Raw genomic sequence first — 14,941 nt, forward strand, 5'->3', positions numbered from 1 at the left:
AAGGGGTGTGGAGGGAAATATATCCCTGGTGGTGGGGTCTGTTTGGAGGTGGCGGAAATGTCGGTGGATGATTTGGTTTATGCGAAGGTTTGTAGGGTGGAAGGTGAGCACCAGGGGCGTTCTATCCTTGTTACGGTTGGAGGGGTGGGGTCTGAGGGCGGAGGTGCGGGATGTGGACGAGATGCGTTGGAGGGCATCTTTAACCACGTGGGAAGGGAAATTGCGGTCTGTAAAGAAGGAGGCCATCTGGTGTGTTCTGTGGTGGAACTGGTCCTCCTGGGAGCAGATACGGCAGAGGCGGAGGAATTGGGAATACGGAATGGCATTTTTGCAAGAGATAGGGCGGGAAGAGGTGTAATCCAGGTAGCTGTGGGAGTCGGTGGGTTTGTAAAAAATGTCAGTGTCAAGTCGGTCGTCACTAATGGAGATGGAGAGGTCCAGGAAGGGGAGGGAGGTAACCTAATGCTATTTTACAGTCTGGCAATGTCCCTCATCTCCTGAAAGGAAACCTGGAACAGAATGGACTGGAATATTATTGGAATTCCAGAGAATCCGAGCTAACTGTGTTAAATTCAAATCTGTGTTGAAATGGTTTTGAATGCAACAGTGAAGGTAATGTCAGGAGCCTGAAACCTGGGCTGGTTTGAGCTGGTGTAACTCACGGAGTAACCAGCATATCTGCATTGAGCACTTCGGCTGACTCCTCCAATAATTGTCTGCCCCTGACTAACTTGAATATTTCTCTCACTAACCATTATCTGAACTATTTCTCTGACCCAACTATCTCCTCACCCCTATTATCCTGCCAGCACAACTACATCCTGACCGCATTCCACTACCCTTCACACAACCACCCACCTAGCCACCCACTCACTCAATTATATAATCACCGACTCTCACTATCACTCACTCACTCACCTACTCATGCATTCACTCATCCAGTTGACCACTCATTAATAGACTGGGAACTTTTAGAGATTACCATAATATGGCCGGAAAAAGGAGTGTAAGTCATTTTGATGTACTTGCTGGTCTTGACTTGGAGATGCAGCATTGGCTGATTTCAGCTCCAGCTGGGATCCGATATCCTGACTAAGAATTCACAATTTAGTCGGGCACAGAAAAATTCCTGGGCAGTGGTAATACAGCTAGCTGCAGCACCGCCATCTGACTACAATGTGCAAAATTGCCCAGATATCTCAGGCCACTAAAGCAGGATACATTCAATACAAAAGATTATTGTTCCACCAACTTACTTTCAATTACCAGCTGAATTCCTCAGTGATTGGATTCTTGATTGATAGGGAATCCTGGATTATGGGGAATGTAGGCATGAGGAGTGTCGGATCAGCAATGATCCTATTGAATGTTGGAGCAGGCTTGAGGGGCTGAATAGTCTACTCCTGTTCCTATTTCTTATGGTCTCATGGACTCCAGCATTTTCAAGCAGAATTGCTTAGGCCTGTCGGCAATTTGTTGTCTTTAGCATTTAGCAGGGTAGACAAGCAGGAGGCTGGAAGAATACAGGCAGCATCAGGAGGTAGAGAAGTCAACGTTTCGGGTGTAACTCATCTCCAGAATGGGGGGGTGGGTGTAAGAGGAGCTGCAGATAAAGGGGGAGATGGGGGCAGGGTGGTGAGATGGGATAGGTGATGGCAGGTAGAGGGTAAGACCAGATTGGTCAATGGGAGGAATGAATGCAATTGGTGGCTGGAAGGAAGGATTGATGGGAGCAATGGAAGGGAGGGGGGAGTCTGGGAAGGAAGTCAGGGAATGGGAAGGGAGGTTATTTGAAATTGGAGTACTCAATGCTGAGTCCTTCAGGTTGTAGGCTGCCCAGGCTGAAGGTGAGGTGTTGTCCCTCCAATTTGCGATTTGATTCACTGTGGCAATGGAGGAGGCCAAGGATGGTCATGTTGGAAAGGGAGTGGGGAGGGGAATTAAAATGGGCGGTGACTGGGACTTCAGGACGGCCCCTACACCCCTTCCCACACCGCCACCACACTCGCCAGCCCATACCCATCCCAATTTCCATTCTCTCCCACACCCATGCCCCCAACCACACCACATCCAACCCTCATCCACCACATGCCATCACCCTTCCCCTCTCCCCTCCTTCAGCCTACTCGAGACCCCCCCCAAAACCCCACCCTTGAGCCTTGCCACATATTCAGTAACCGCCTGGCCTCGAACTCACTGAGGCTGAATGGTCTGTCACTTGCCACTAACCAGCTTCAGCAGGAGGTTTCTGTGCCTATGTTTGACTTAGTGCCATGAGACATCATGGTGTCAGGATCAATGCTGAACACTGACAGGGCACCTTTCTCCCGACTGTTTGCCACTGTGCCACTGCCTCTACACAGTCAGTCCTGATGCTGGGCAAGGCTTACTCGGGGTTGGTGATGGTGGAACATTGTGCGTGAAGCTTGATATCTGAGTTTAACAGTCTGCAAGGCACCTCCTCCGAGTTTAATATTGGCGCCCACATTTTGGTAAGGAGGGCTTTGCACAGTCAGAATTTGCCATTGTCATTTTTGTTGCTTAGTTCAGTGCCATATAGTCTGTCCAGTTTAATTCCTTTGCTGAGATTTATTAGCGGCTCAGCCTATTAAGTGCCTCACTCATTTAGATGTATGCTTGTGATTACTCTGCATCATTTTAGTAAAATATATTAAAGCATTAATAGAAAAGGATTTCATGTATAATTTTAGCGCAAGTAATTTTCATGAACTATTTATTTGGAGTTGAACTGACCCAGTGATGTTTAGAGCCAGGAGTGAGAGATTGACTGTAAACCGATAGCTGGGTCAGACAAATCCGGAGGAATGCAGGGAACTGTTCTCTGCCTCCTCTTTCTTTGCTTGAACTGGTAAGGCCATTACACCCTTAGCACAATGAATTGCTTTGTGTGCACAAGGAGGCAGCACTAACTTCTCTGGCTACATTCCTGAACAGAACAAGGGGAAAGGTGGGTTGAGTAGGAAGAGTCAACTTCTAATGAGGAAATCATGTTAACTGGCTTGTTGGACTTTTTTGAAAAGGTAACAGAAAGTTTCAATGTGGTATACATGGATTCCTAGAAGGTGCTTGATACAATGGGACACAACAGACTTGTGAGGAAAGCTATATGTCATGATATAAAAGGGCTAGGTATAATGTGAATACAAGATTGGCTGAGTGATAGGAAACAGAATGAATGGAACTTTTTCAGGCTTGAAGAAGGTTTTTTTGTGGAGTTCACCAAGGATTGGTATGGGAAACTTTGTTTTTCCTGATAGATATAATGATTTGGATCTTTATGTGCAGAGAACAATTTCAATGTTTGCAGATGACTTGAAATTTAGAAGAATTGTAAATTGTGAAGAGGCAAGTGTGGAACTCCAAAAGGACATAGATGAGTTGATGGAGTAGGCAAATAAGTGGCAGATAAGGTTCAATGTAGAGAAATGTGAGGTGGTGCAGTTTGGTCAGAAGAACATTGAAAGACAATATAAAATAGGGAATACAATTCTAAAGGGGTGCTAGAGCAGAGGGACCTTGGTGCAAATGTGCGCAGATCATTGAAGGAAGCAGGACAAGTGGAGAGAGTAGTTAATAAAGCACAACATGGTTTTGGCTGTTAATAGGGGTATAAAGTACAAAAGCAGTATGTGATGCTTAAATTGTACAAGACACTTGTTAAATCTCAACTGAGGTATTGTGTACAGTTGTGGGCACCACACTATAGGAAAGTGTGCACTGGAGAACACAGAAGCGATTTACAAGAATGGTTCCAGTAATGAGAAATGTCAGTTATAAGGATAAGTATAAATATACCTAAAATTGAGGTAATAAATTGGTGAAGCTACCAAACAGGACAACTTGAATAAAACAGCATAAGCAGCAAGTGATGAACAGAGCTAAGCAATCCCACAACCAGCAGATCAGATCGAAGCTCTGCAGTCCTGCCACATCCAGTCATGAATGGTGGTGGATAATTAATTAACCAACTGGAGGAGGATACTCCACAAATATCCCCATCCTTAATGATGGAGTAGCTCAACACATCAGTGTAAAATGTAAGGCGAAAGCATTTGCAACAATCTTCAGCCAGAGTGCAGAATGGATGATCCATCTTGGCCTCCTCAGAGGTCTCCAGCATTACTGATACCAGTTTTCAGCCAATTTGATTCACTCCACATGATCTCAAGAAAGGTTGAAGACACTGAATACTGCAAAGACAACATTCCAGAAATAGCATTGAAGATCTCTGTTCCAGATCTTGCTGCTTCCTTAACCAAGCTCTTTCAGTACAATTACAACACTGACATCTACCCAACAATGTGGAAAACTGATCAGGAATGTCCTGTACACAAAGCAGGACAAAACCAATCTGGCCAACCTTCCACTCCATCAGTCTACTCTCGATCATCAGTAAAGTGATCATCAACGGTACTGTCAAGCAGCACCTGCTCAGCAACAACCTGCTCGGTAATGTCCAATTTGGGTTCTGCCAGGGTCACTCAGCTCCTGACTTCATTACAGCCTTGGTTCAAACATGGACAAAAGAGCTAAATTCCAGTGGTTGGTGAGAGTGACAGCCTTTGCTATCAAAGTTCCATTTGATCGAGTGTGGCATCGAGGATTCCTAGCAAAGTTGGAATCAGTAAGTATCAGAGATCAAACTCTCTGCTGGCTACAGTCATACTGCCACAAAGGAAGATGGTTGTGGTTTTTGGAGGCCAATCATCTCAACTCCAGGACATCTCTGCAGGTGTTCCTCCGAGTTAGTGTCCTAGGCCTAAACATCTTCAGCTGCTTCATCAATGACCTTCCCTCATCATAAGGTCAGAAGTCGGGAGGTTCCCTGATGATTGCATAATGGTCAACACCATTTACAACTTCTCAGATATTGAAGCAGTCCATTTTCAAATTCAAGATCTGGCAATATCCAGGTTTTGGCTGACAAGTGGCAAGTAACATTCACACCACACAATGACCACCTTCAATCGAGACAATCCAACCACCATCCCCTGACTTTCAATGGTGTTACAATCACTAAATCCCCCACTATCAATATCCTGGGGATTACCATTGACTAGAAACTCAATGGACTCACCACATAAGCACAATCAGCACAACATTAGTTCAGAGGCTAGGAATACTGTGACAAGTAACTCACCTCCTGACTCTCCACAGCCTGTCATAGAGTCAGAGTCATAGAGATGTACAGCATGGAAACAGACCCTTTGGTCCAACCGTCAATGCCGACCAGATATTCCAACCCAATCTAGACCCATCTGCCAACGCCCAGCCCATATCCCTTCAAATCCATCCAAACGCCTTTTAAATGTTGCAATTTTACCAGCCTCCATCCCTTCCTCTGGCAGCACATTCCATACACGTACTACCCTCTGTGTGAAAAAGTTGCCCGGTAGGTCCTTTTTATATCTTTCTCCTCTCACCCTAAACCTATGCTCTCTAGTTCTCGACTCCCCAACCCCAGGGAAGAGACTTTGTCTATTTATCCTATCCATGCCCCTCATGATTTTATAAACCTCTATAAGGTCACCCCTCAGCCTCCGACGCTCCAGAGAAAACAGCCCCAGACTATTCAACCTCTACCTATAGCTCAAATCCTCCAATCCTGGCAACATCCTTGTAAATCTTTTCTGAACCCTTTCAAGTTTCACAACATCCTTCTGATAGGAAGGAGACCAGAATTGCACACAATATTCCAACAGTGGCCTAACCAATGCCCTTACAGCCACAACATGACCTCCTAACTCCTGTACTCAATACTCTGACCAATAAAGGAAAGCATACCAAACACCTTCTTCACTATCCTAGTTATCTGCGGCTCCACTTTCAAGGAGCTATGAACCTGCACTCCAAGGTCTCTTTGTTCAGCAATACTCCCTAGGACCTTACCATTAATTGTATAAGGCCTGCTAAGATTTGCTTTCCCAAAACGCAGCAGCTCACATTTATCTAAATTAAGCTCCATCTGCCACTTCTCAGCCCACTGGCCCATCTGATAAAGATCCCATTGTAGTCCGAGGTAACCTTCTTTGCTGTCTACTACACCTTTAATTTTGGTGTCATCTGCAAACTTACTAACTGTACCTCTTATGCTCACATCCAAATCATTTATATAAATGACGAAAAGTAGTGGACCCAGCATTGATCCTGATGGTACCCCACTGGTCACAGGTCTCCAGTCTGAAAAGCAACCCTCCACCACCACCCTCTGTCTTCTACCTTTAAGCTAGTTCTGTATTGAAATGGCTAGTTCCTCTTGTATTCCATGAGATCTAACCTTGCTAACCTGATCAGGTCCTGGGGATTTATCCACCTTTATGCATTTCAAGACATCCAGCACTTCTTCCTCTGTAATATGGACCTTTTTCCAAATGTCACCATCTATTTCCCTACATTCTAAATCTTGCATATCTTTCTCCATTGTAAACTCTGATGCAAAATACTCGTTTAGTATCTCCCCGATCTCCTGCAACTCCACACAAAGGCCGCCTTGCTGATCTTTGAGGGGCCCTATACTCTCCTTAGTTACCATTTTGTCCTTAATGTATTTGTAAAAACCCTTTGGATTCTCCTTAACCCTCTTTGGCAAAGCTATCTCATGTCCCCTTTTTGCCCTCCTGATTTCCCTCTTAAGTATACTCCTACTGCCTTTATATTCTGCTGAGGATTCACTCGATCTATCCTGTCTATACCTGACATTTGCTTCCTTCTTTTTCTTAACCAAACCCTTAATTTCTCTCGCCATCCAGCATTCCTACACCTCCCAGCCTTTCTTTTCATCCTAACAGGAATATACCATCTCTGGACTCTCATCATCTCATTTCTGAAGGCTTCCCATTTTCCAGCCGCCCCTTTACCTGCAAACATCTGCCCCCAATTAGCTTTTGAACGTTCTTGCCTAATACCGTCAAAATTAGCCTTCCTCCAATTTAGAACTTCAACTTTTAGATCTGGTCTATCCTGTTCCGTCACTATTTTAGAACTAATAGAATTATGCTTGCTGGCCCCAAAGTTCTCCCCCACTGACACCTCAGTCACCTGCCCTGCCTTATTTCCCAAGAGTAGGTCAAGTTTTGCATCTTCTCTCGTAGGTACATCCACATACTGAATCAGAAAATTGTCTTGTACACATTTAACAAATACCTCTCCATCTAAACCCTTAACACTATGGCAGTCCCAGTCTATATTACCTGGAGTCATATGATTTTTGACCTTTTAAAAAACACACTGTGATGATGCCTGGTCTTTAAAATCACCATTGGCATTTAAATTTGGCATCTTAACAGCACTCTCCACTCTCAATTAAATTGATTGTCTTGTAACTTGGTTGTTTTCTGGCAGATGAACAGTATGAAATGCTCAGCAGGGGCATTCTGTATTGGATTCCAGGTCTGTTTTGAACAAGGATGCAGATGATCTTTGCTGGAATTTGAAATCTATGGTTCAAATATCTTTGACACATTGGGCCCAAAATGGAAATCTGTAAACATTTTAAAATAAATGTTTGAAGTGTACTTCCAAAAAAAATTAAGAACAATTACTATTTTGAAAGTTAAGTCCATAAAATATGGCAAAACAGATTACTGAGTATACTGGAAGAAAATTTATACATTCTTGCACATTTGCAGATGTATTCGTGCATTGAAGTAGGTCATACGAGTAAATTCCAATGATTACATTATTGGATACAATATGGATTTCAAACTTTTTTTTCTTGTATTTACATGATGTTTATGTGTCAACAAGGGACAATATTCATCCTGTCTGACTATTGGAAATTGCAGGTGTACTGTTAACATGCTCTGTGAGATTTAACCTGCACTGAACTCAGTGCAACTGTGAAGTGTAGCTTTCAGCTGTAGCTGAGGGAGGCAGTCTAACAACAGGCTACCCCTTAAATATACCAGATGATGCCATTCCCTGGCACTTCTTGCTAGGTTCAGGTGTAGACAAATGGGTGGAGAGGAGTGGTCTTAGTTTGACACAATGTTGGGCAGATGTCTGTCTCAGTGTTTTCCCCCATTCTCCATCTACAGCTAAAATTGTCCCCTTCTGTGTTTCAGTACTGATGGCCTACCCTTTGTAACTTTGTGATTATATTCAAATTGTGTCCATATGCATGCTTGTCCTCTGTAGAGATCACTGTCCTGCCAAGGACAAATTGTTAACATTTTAATCGATCTGCACTGCTCAATGACTTCCAAGTAAGGATAATTTTTATAAAAAGCCATCATTGCCAGAACAATATCAAACAAACCTCAGAATATTGATATCACAACTAAGTATTTGAGGTTTACTAAAAATATATCAGAGTACAAATCTCTTAAAGTAGAAGAAAGATCAACAGAATCACTGTCATACTGCACTGCCCAGTGGTTGTAGGAACACAGAAATTGTCAAGTTTAATACGTATTTGAATATGCAAATATATCAATCAATCTCTATAATACATTGATTAAGCAACTGATTTGGAGCAGACTGGACAGGCGGAGAAGCTATAGATTACATCATATAGAAGAATTTTCACAAATTTGGAACATCCCAAAGTGCTTTATATAGTACCTTCACACTGCAGTGACAGTTATAATGAAGAGAAAGAAATGCAGCAACCAATTTGTGTGCCAGCCAAACCCAATAAACAATGAAATAAATCACCAGACAATCAATTCTTTTTGTGAAATAGAAGCAGAAAATATTGAGAATACACATTTGCCAGCCCCTGTGGGAAGCGACACAGAATTAATGGATTGGATTTTAATGTTACAGAGTCATAGAACCACACAGCATGGAAACAAACCCTTCAGTCCAACCAGTTCATAATCCCAAACTAAACTAATCCCACCTGCCTGTTCCTGGTAGATACCTCTCCAAACCTTTCCTATTTGTGTACTCACCCAAATGTCATTGTAATTGTACCTGCATCCACCACTTCCTCAGGAAATTCTTTCTACACAGGAACCATCCTTTGTGTAAAAAAATTGCCCCCATGTCTTTTTTAAATCTCTCTCCTCTCACCTTAAAAATGTGCCCCCTAGTCTTGAAGTCCCCCATCTGAGGGAAAGGACAATTACATTAACTCTATCTATACCTCTCATTATTTTATAAACTTAGATAAGGTCGCCTCTCAACCTCCTATGCTCCAGTGAAAAAATCCCAGCCTATGTAGCCTTTCTTTATAGCACAAACCTTCCATTCCTGGCAACATCCTGGCTAAATCTCTTCTGAACCTCTCCAGGTTAATAATATCCTTCCTGTAATGGGGAGACTGAACTGGACACAAACAGCGCAGATCTCCCCCTCACATTTCCATAAAATGTGGTGTGCTGACATCAGGTCAATAATCTGATATCATTCAGCTAGTCTCCATTAATATGTAAAGTGAGAGGGTGCTGTGAATAGATGCCCACCCACCCTTCTGAAAAATAAGATAATTAACAAGCTATTGAACTTGTTAATAAGCCAAAGGACTGCCAAATTTGTTGTTACACACAAAAAAAAGTTGGGGTGAGACATCAAGTATGAGGAAGGTTGGGATGTAAGGTCTGTAAATGGAACATGGGTGACATAGCAGTAGCTGCTGCTGAAGTTGGCAACATTTGGCAAAACGCAGAGAAAGGGAAGGGTGTCTTTAAATTGTCTTGAACTGACGTTGGGTTCACAGCCTACATTCTTTCCCACTAGATATCCCATCCTAGATGTCTAACAGGGCTTACAACTTCCCCCTCCCTCTGCAATAGTAATTTGCTGGCCAATGTTTATTTGATTCTGGATTAGTGGTGCTGGAAGAGCACAGCAGTTCAGGCAGCATCCAACGAGCAGCAAAATCGACGTTTCGGGCAAAAGCCCTTCATCAGGAATAAAGGCAGTGAGCCTGAAGCGTGGAGAGATAAGCTAGGGGAGGGTGGGGGTGGGGAGAGAGTAGCATAGAGTACAATGGGTGAGTGGGGGAGGAGATGAAGGTGATAAGTCAGGGAGGAGAGGGTGGAGTGGATAGGTGGAAAAGGAGATAGGCAGGTAGGACAAGTCCGGGCAAGTCATGGGGACAGTGCTGAGCTGGAAGTTTGAAACTAGGATGAGGTGGGGGAAGGGGAAATGAGGAAGCTGTTGAAGTCCACATTGATGCCCTGGGGTTGAAGTGTTCCGAGGCGGAAGATGAGGCGTTCTTCCTCCAGGCATCTGGTGGTGAGGGAGTGGCGGTGAAGGAGGCCCAGGGCCTCCATGTCCTCGGCAGAGTGGGAGGGGGAGTTGAAATGTTGGGCCACGGGGTGGTTTGGTTGATTGGTGCGGATGTCTCGGAGATGTTCCCTAAAGCGCTCTGCTAGGAGGCGCCCAGTCTCCCCAATGTAGAGGAGACCACATCGGGAGCAATGGATACAATAAATGATATTAGTGGATGTGCAGGTAAAACTTTGATGGATGTGGAAGGCCTTGGATAGAGGTGAGGGAACAGGTTTTACAGTTCCTGCGGTGGCAGGGGAAAGTGGCAGGATGGGAGGGTGGGTCGTAGGGGGCGTGGACCTGACCAGGTAGTCACGGAGGGAACGGTCTTTGCGGAAGGCGGAAAGGGGTATGGAGGGAAATATATCCCTGGTGGTGGGGTCTTTTTGGAGGTGGCGGAAATGTCGGCGGATGATTTGGTTTATACGAAGGTTTGTAGTGTAGAAGGTGAGCACCAGGGGCGTTCTATCCTTGTTACGGTTGGAGGGGTGGGGTCTGAGGGCGGAGGTGCGGGATGTGGACGAGATGCGTTGGAGGGCATCTTTAACCACGTGGGAAGGGAAATTGCGGAGTGTAAAGAAGGAGGCCATCTGGTGTGTTCTATGATGGAACTGGTCTTCCTGGGAGCAGATACGGCGGAGGCGGAGGAATTGGCTATACGGGATGGCATTTTTGCAAGAGATAGGGCGGGAAGAGGTGTAATCCAGGTAGCTGTGGGAGTCGATGGGTTTGTAAAAAATGTCAGTGTCAAGTCGGTCGTCACTAATGGAGATGGAGAGGTCCAGGAAGGGGAGGGAGGTAACCTAATGCTATTTTACAGTCTGGCAATGTCCCTCATCTCCTGAAAGGAAACCTGGAACAGAATGAACTGGAATATTATTGGAATTCCAGAGAATCCGAGCTAACTGTGTTAAATTCAAATCTGTGTTGAAATGGTTTTGAATGCAACAGTGAAGGTAATGTCAGGAGCCTGAAACCTGGGCTGGTTTGAGCTGGTGTAACTCACGGAGTAACCAGCATAACTGCATTGAGCACTTCGGCTGACTCCTCCAATAATTGTCTGCCCCTGACTGACTTGAATATTTCTCTCACTAACCATTATCTGAACTATTTCTCTGACCCAACTATCTCCTCACCCCTATTATCCTGCCAGCACAACTACATCCTGACCGCATTCCACTACCCTTCACACAACCACCCACCTAGCCACCCACTCACTCAATTATATAATCACCGACTCTCTCTATCACTCACTCACTCACCTACTCATGCATTCACTCATCCAGTTGACCACTCATTAATAGACTGGGAACTTTTAGAGATTACCATAATATGGCCGGAAAAAGGAGTGTAAGTCATTTTGATGTACTTGCTGGTCTTGACTTGGAGATACAGCATTGGCTGATTTCAGCTCCAGCTGGGATCCGATATCCTGACTAAGAATTCACAATATAGTCGGGCACAGAAAAATTCCTGGGCAGTGGTAATACAGCTAGCTGCAGCACAGCCATCTGACTACAATGTGCAAAATTGCCCAGATATCTCAGTCCACTAAAGCAGGATACATTCAATACAAAAGATTATTGCTCCACCAACTTACTTTCAATTACCAGCTGAATTCCACAGTGATTGGATTCTTGATTGATAGGGAATCCTGGATTATGGGGAATGTAGGCATGAGGAGTGTCGGATCAGCAATGATCCTATTGAATGTTGGAGCAGGCTTGAGGGGCTGAATAGTCTACTCCTGTTCCTATTTCTTATGGTCTCATGGACTCCAGCATTTTCAAGCAGAATTGCTTAGGCCTGTCGGCAATTTGTTGTCTTTAGCATTTAGCAGGGTAGACAAGCAGGAGGCTGGAAGAATACAGGCAGCATCAGGAGGTAGAGAAGTCAACGTTTCGGGTGTAACTCATCTCCAGAATGGGGGGGTGGGTGTAAGTGGAGCTGCAGATAAAGGGGGAGATGGGGGCAGGGTGGTGAGATGGGATAGGTGATGGCAGGTAGAGGGTAAGACCAGGTTGGTCAATGGGAGGAATGAATGCAATTGGTGGCTGGAAGGAAGGATTGATGGGAGCAATGGAAGGGAGGGGGGAGTCTGGGAAGGAAGTCAGGGAATGGGAAGGGAAGTTATTTGAAATTGGAGTACTCAATGCTGAGTCCTTCAGGCTGAAGGTGAGGTGTTGTCCCTCCAATTTGCGATTTGATTCACTGTGGCAATGGAGGAGGCCAAGGATGGTCATGTTGGAAAGGGAGTGGGGAGGGGAATTAAAATGGGCGGTGACTGGGACTTCAGGACGGCCCCTACACCCCTTCCCACACCGCCACCGCACTCGCCAGCCCATACCCATCCCAATTTCCATTCTCTCCCACACCCATGCCCCCAACCACACCACATTCAACCCTCATCCACCACATGCCATCACCCTTCCCCTCTCCCCTCCTTCAGCCTCCTCGAGACCCCCCGCAAAACCCCACCCTTGAGCCTTGCCACATATTCAGTAACCGCCTGGCCTCGAACTCACTGAGGCTGAATGGTCTGTCACTTGCCACTAACCAGCTTCACCAGGAGGTTTCTGTGCCTATGTTTGACTTAGTGCCATGAGACATCATGGTGTCAGGATCAATGCTGAACACTGACAGGGCACCTTTCTCCCGACTGTTTGCCACTGTGCCACTGCCTCTACACGGTCAGTCCTGATGCTGGGCAAGGCTTACTCGGGGTTGGTGATGGTGGAACATTGTGCGTGAAGCTTGATATCTGAGTTTAACAGTCTGCAAGGCACTTCCTCCGAGTTTAATATTGGCGCCCACATTTTGGTAAGGAGGGCTTTGCACAGTCAGAATTTGCCATTGTCATTTTTGTTGCTTAGTTCAGTGCCATATAGTCTGTCCAGTTTAATTCCTTTGCTGAGATTTATTAGCGGCTCAGCCCATTAAGTGCCTCACTCATTTAGATGTATGCTTGTGATTACTCTGCATCATTTTAGTAAAATATATTAAAGCATTAATAGAAAAGGATTTCATGTATAATTTTAGCGCAAGTAATTTTCATGAACTATTTATTTGGAGTTGAACTGACCCAGTGATGTTTAGAGCCAGGAGTGAGAGATTGACTGTAAACCGATAGCTGGGTCAGACAAATCCGGAGGAATGCAGGGAACTGTTCTCTGCCTCCTCTTTCTTTGCTTGAACTGGTAAGGCCATTACACCCTTAGCACAATGAATTGCTTTGTGTGCACAAGGAGGCAGCACTAACTTCTCTGGCTACATTCCTGAACAGAACAAGGGGAAAGGTGGGTTGAGTAGGAAGAGTCAACTTCTAATGAGGAAATCATGTTAACTGGCTTGTTGGACTTTTTTGAAAAGGTAACAGAAAGTTTCAATGTGGTATACATGGATTCCTAGAAGGTGCTTGATACAATGGGACACAACAGACTTGTGAGGAAAGCTATATGTCATGATATAAAAGGGCTAGGTATAATGTGAATACAAGATTGGCTGAGTGATAGGAAACAGAATGAATGGAACTTTTTCAGGCTTGAAGAAGGTTTTTTTGTGGAGTTCACCAAGGATTGGTATGGGAAACTTTGTTTTTCCTGATAGATATAATGATTTGGATCTTTATGTGCAGAGAACAATTTCAATGTTTGCAGATGACTTGAAATTTAGAAGAATTGTAAATTGTGAAGAGGCAAGTGTGGAACTCCAAAAGGACATAGATGAGTTGATGGAGTAGGCAAATAAGTGGCAGATAAGGTTCAATGTAGAGAAATGTGAGGTGGTGCAGTTTGGTCAGAAGAACATTGAAAGACAATATAAAATAGGGAATACAATTCTAAAGGGGTGCTAGAGCAGAGGGACCTTGGTGCAAATGTGCGCAGATCATTGAAGGAAGCAGGACAAGTGGAGAGAGTAGTTAATAAAGCACAACATGGTTTTGGCTGTTAATAGGGGTATAAAGTACAAAAGCAGTATGTGATGCTTAAATTGTACAAGACACTTGTTAAATCTCAACTGAGGTATTGTGTACAGTTGTGGGCACCACACTATAGGAAAGTGTGCACTGGAGAACACAGAAGCGATTTACAAGAATGGTTCCAGTAATGAGAAATGTCAGTTATAAGGATAAGTATAAATATACCTAAAATTGAGGTAATAAATTGGTGAAGCTACCAAACAGGACAACTTGAATAAAACAGCATAAGCAGCAAGTGATGAACAGAGCTAAGCAATCCCACAACCAGCAGATCAGATCGAAGCTCTGCAGTCCTGCCACATCCAGTCATGAATGGTGGTGGATAATTAATTAACCAATTGGAGGAGGATACTCCACAAATATCCCCATCCTTAATGATGGAGTAGCTCAACACATCAGTGTAAAATGTAAGGCGAAAGCATTTGCAACAATCTTCAGCCAGAGTGCAGAATGGATGATCCATCTTGGCCTCCTCAGAGGTCTCCAGCATTACTGATACCAGTTTTCAGCCAATTTGATTCACTCCACATGATCTCAAGAAAGGTTGAAGACACTGAATACTGCAAAGACAACATTCCAGAAATAGCATTGAAGATCTCTGTTCCAGATCTTGCTGCTTCCTTAACCAAGCTCTTTCAGTACAATTACAACACTGACATCTACCCAACAATGTGGAAAACTGATCAGGAATGTCCTGTACACAAAGCAGGACAAAACCAATCT

Source organism: Chiloscyllium plagiosum, unplaced genomic scaffold (genome assembly GCF_037043375.1).
Source record: "Chiloscyllium plagiosum isolate Xiang-an unplaced genomic scaffold, Cpla_swu_hap1 HiC_scaffold_2, whole genome shotgun sequence".
NCBI classification, from domain to species: Eukaryota; Metazoa; Chordata; class Chondrichthyes; order Orectolobiformes; family Hemiscylliidae; genus Chiloscyllium; species Chiloscyllium plagiosum.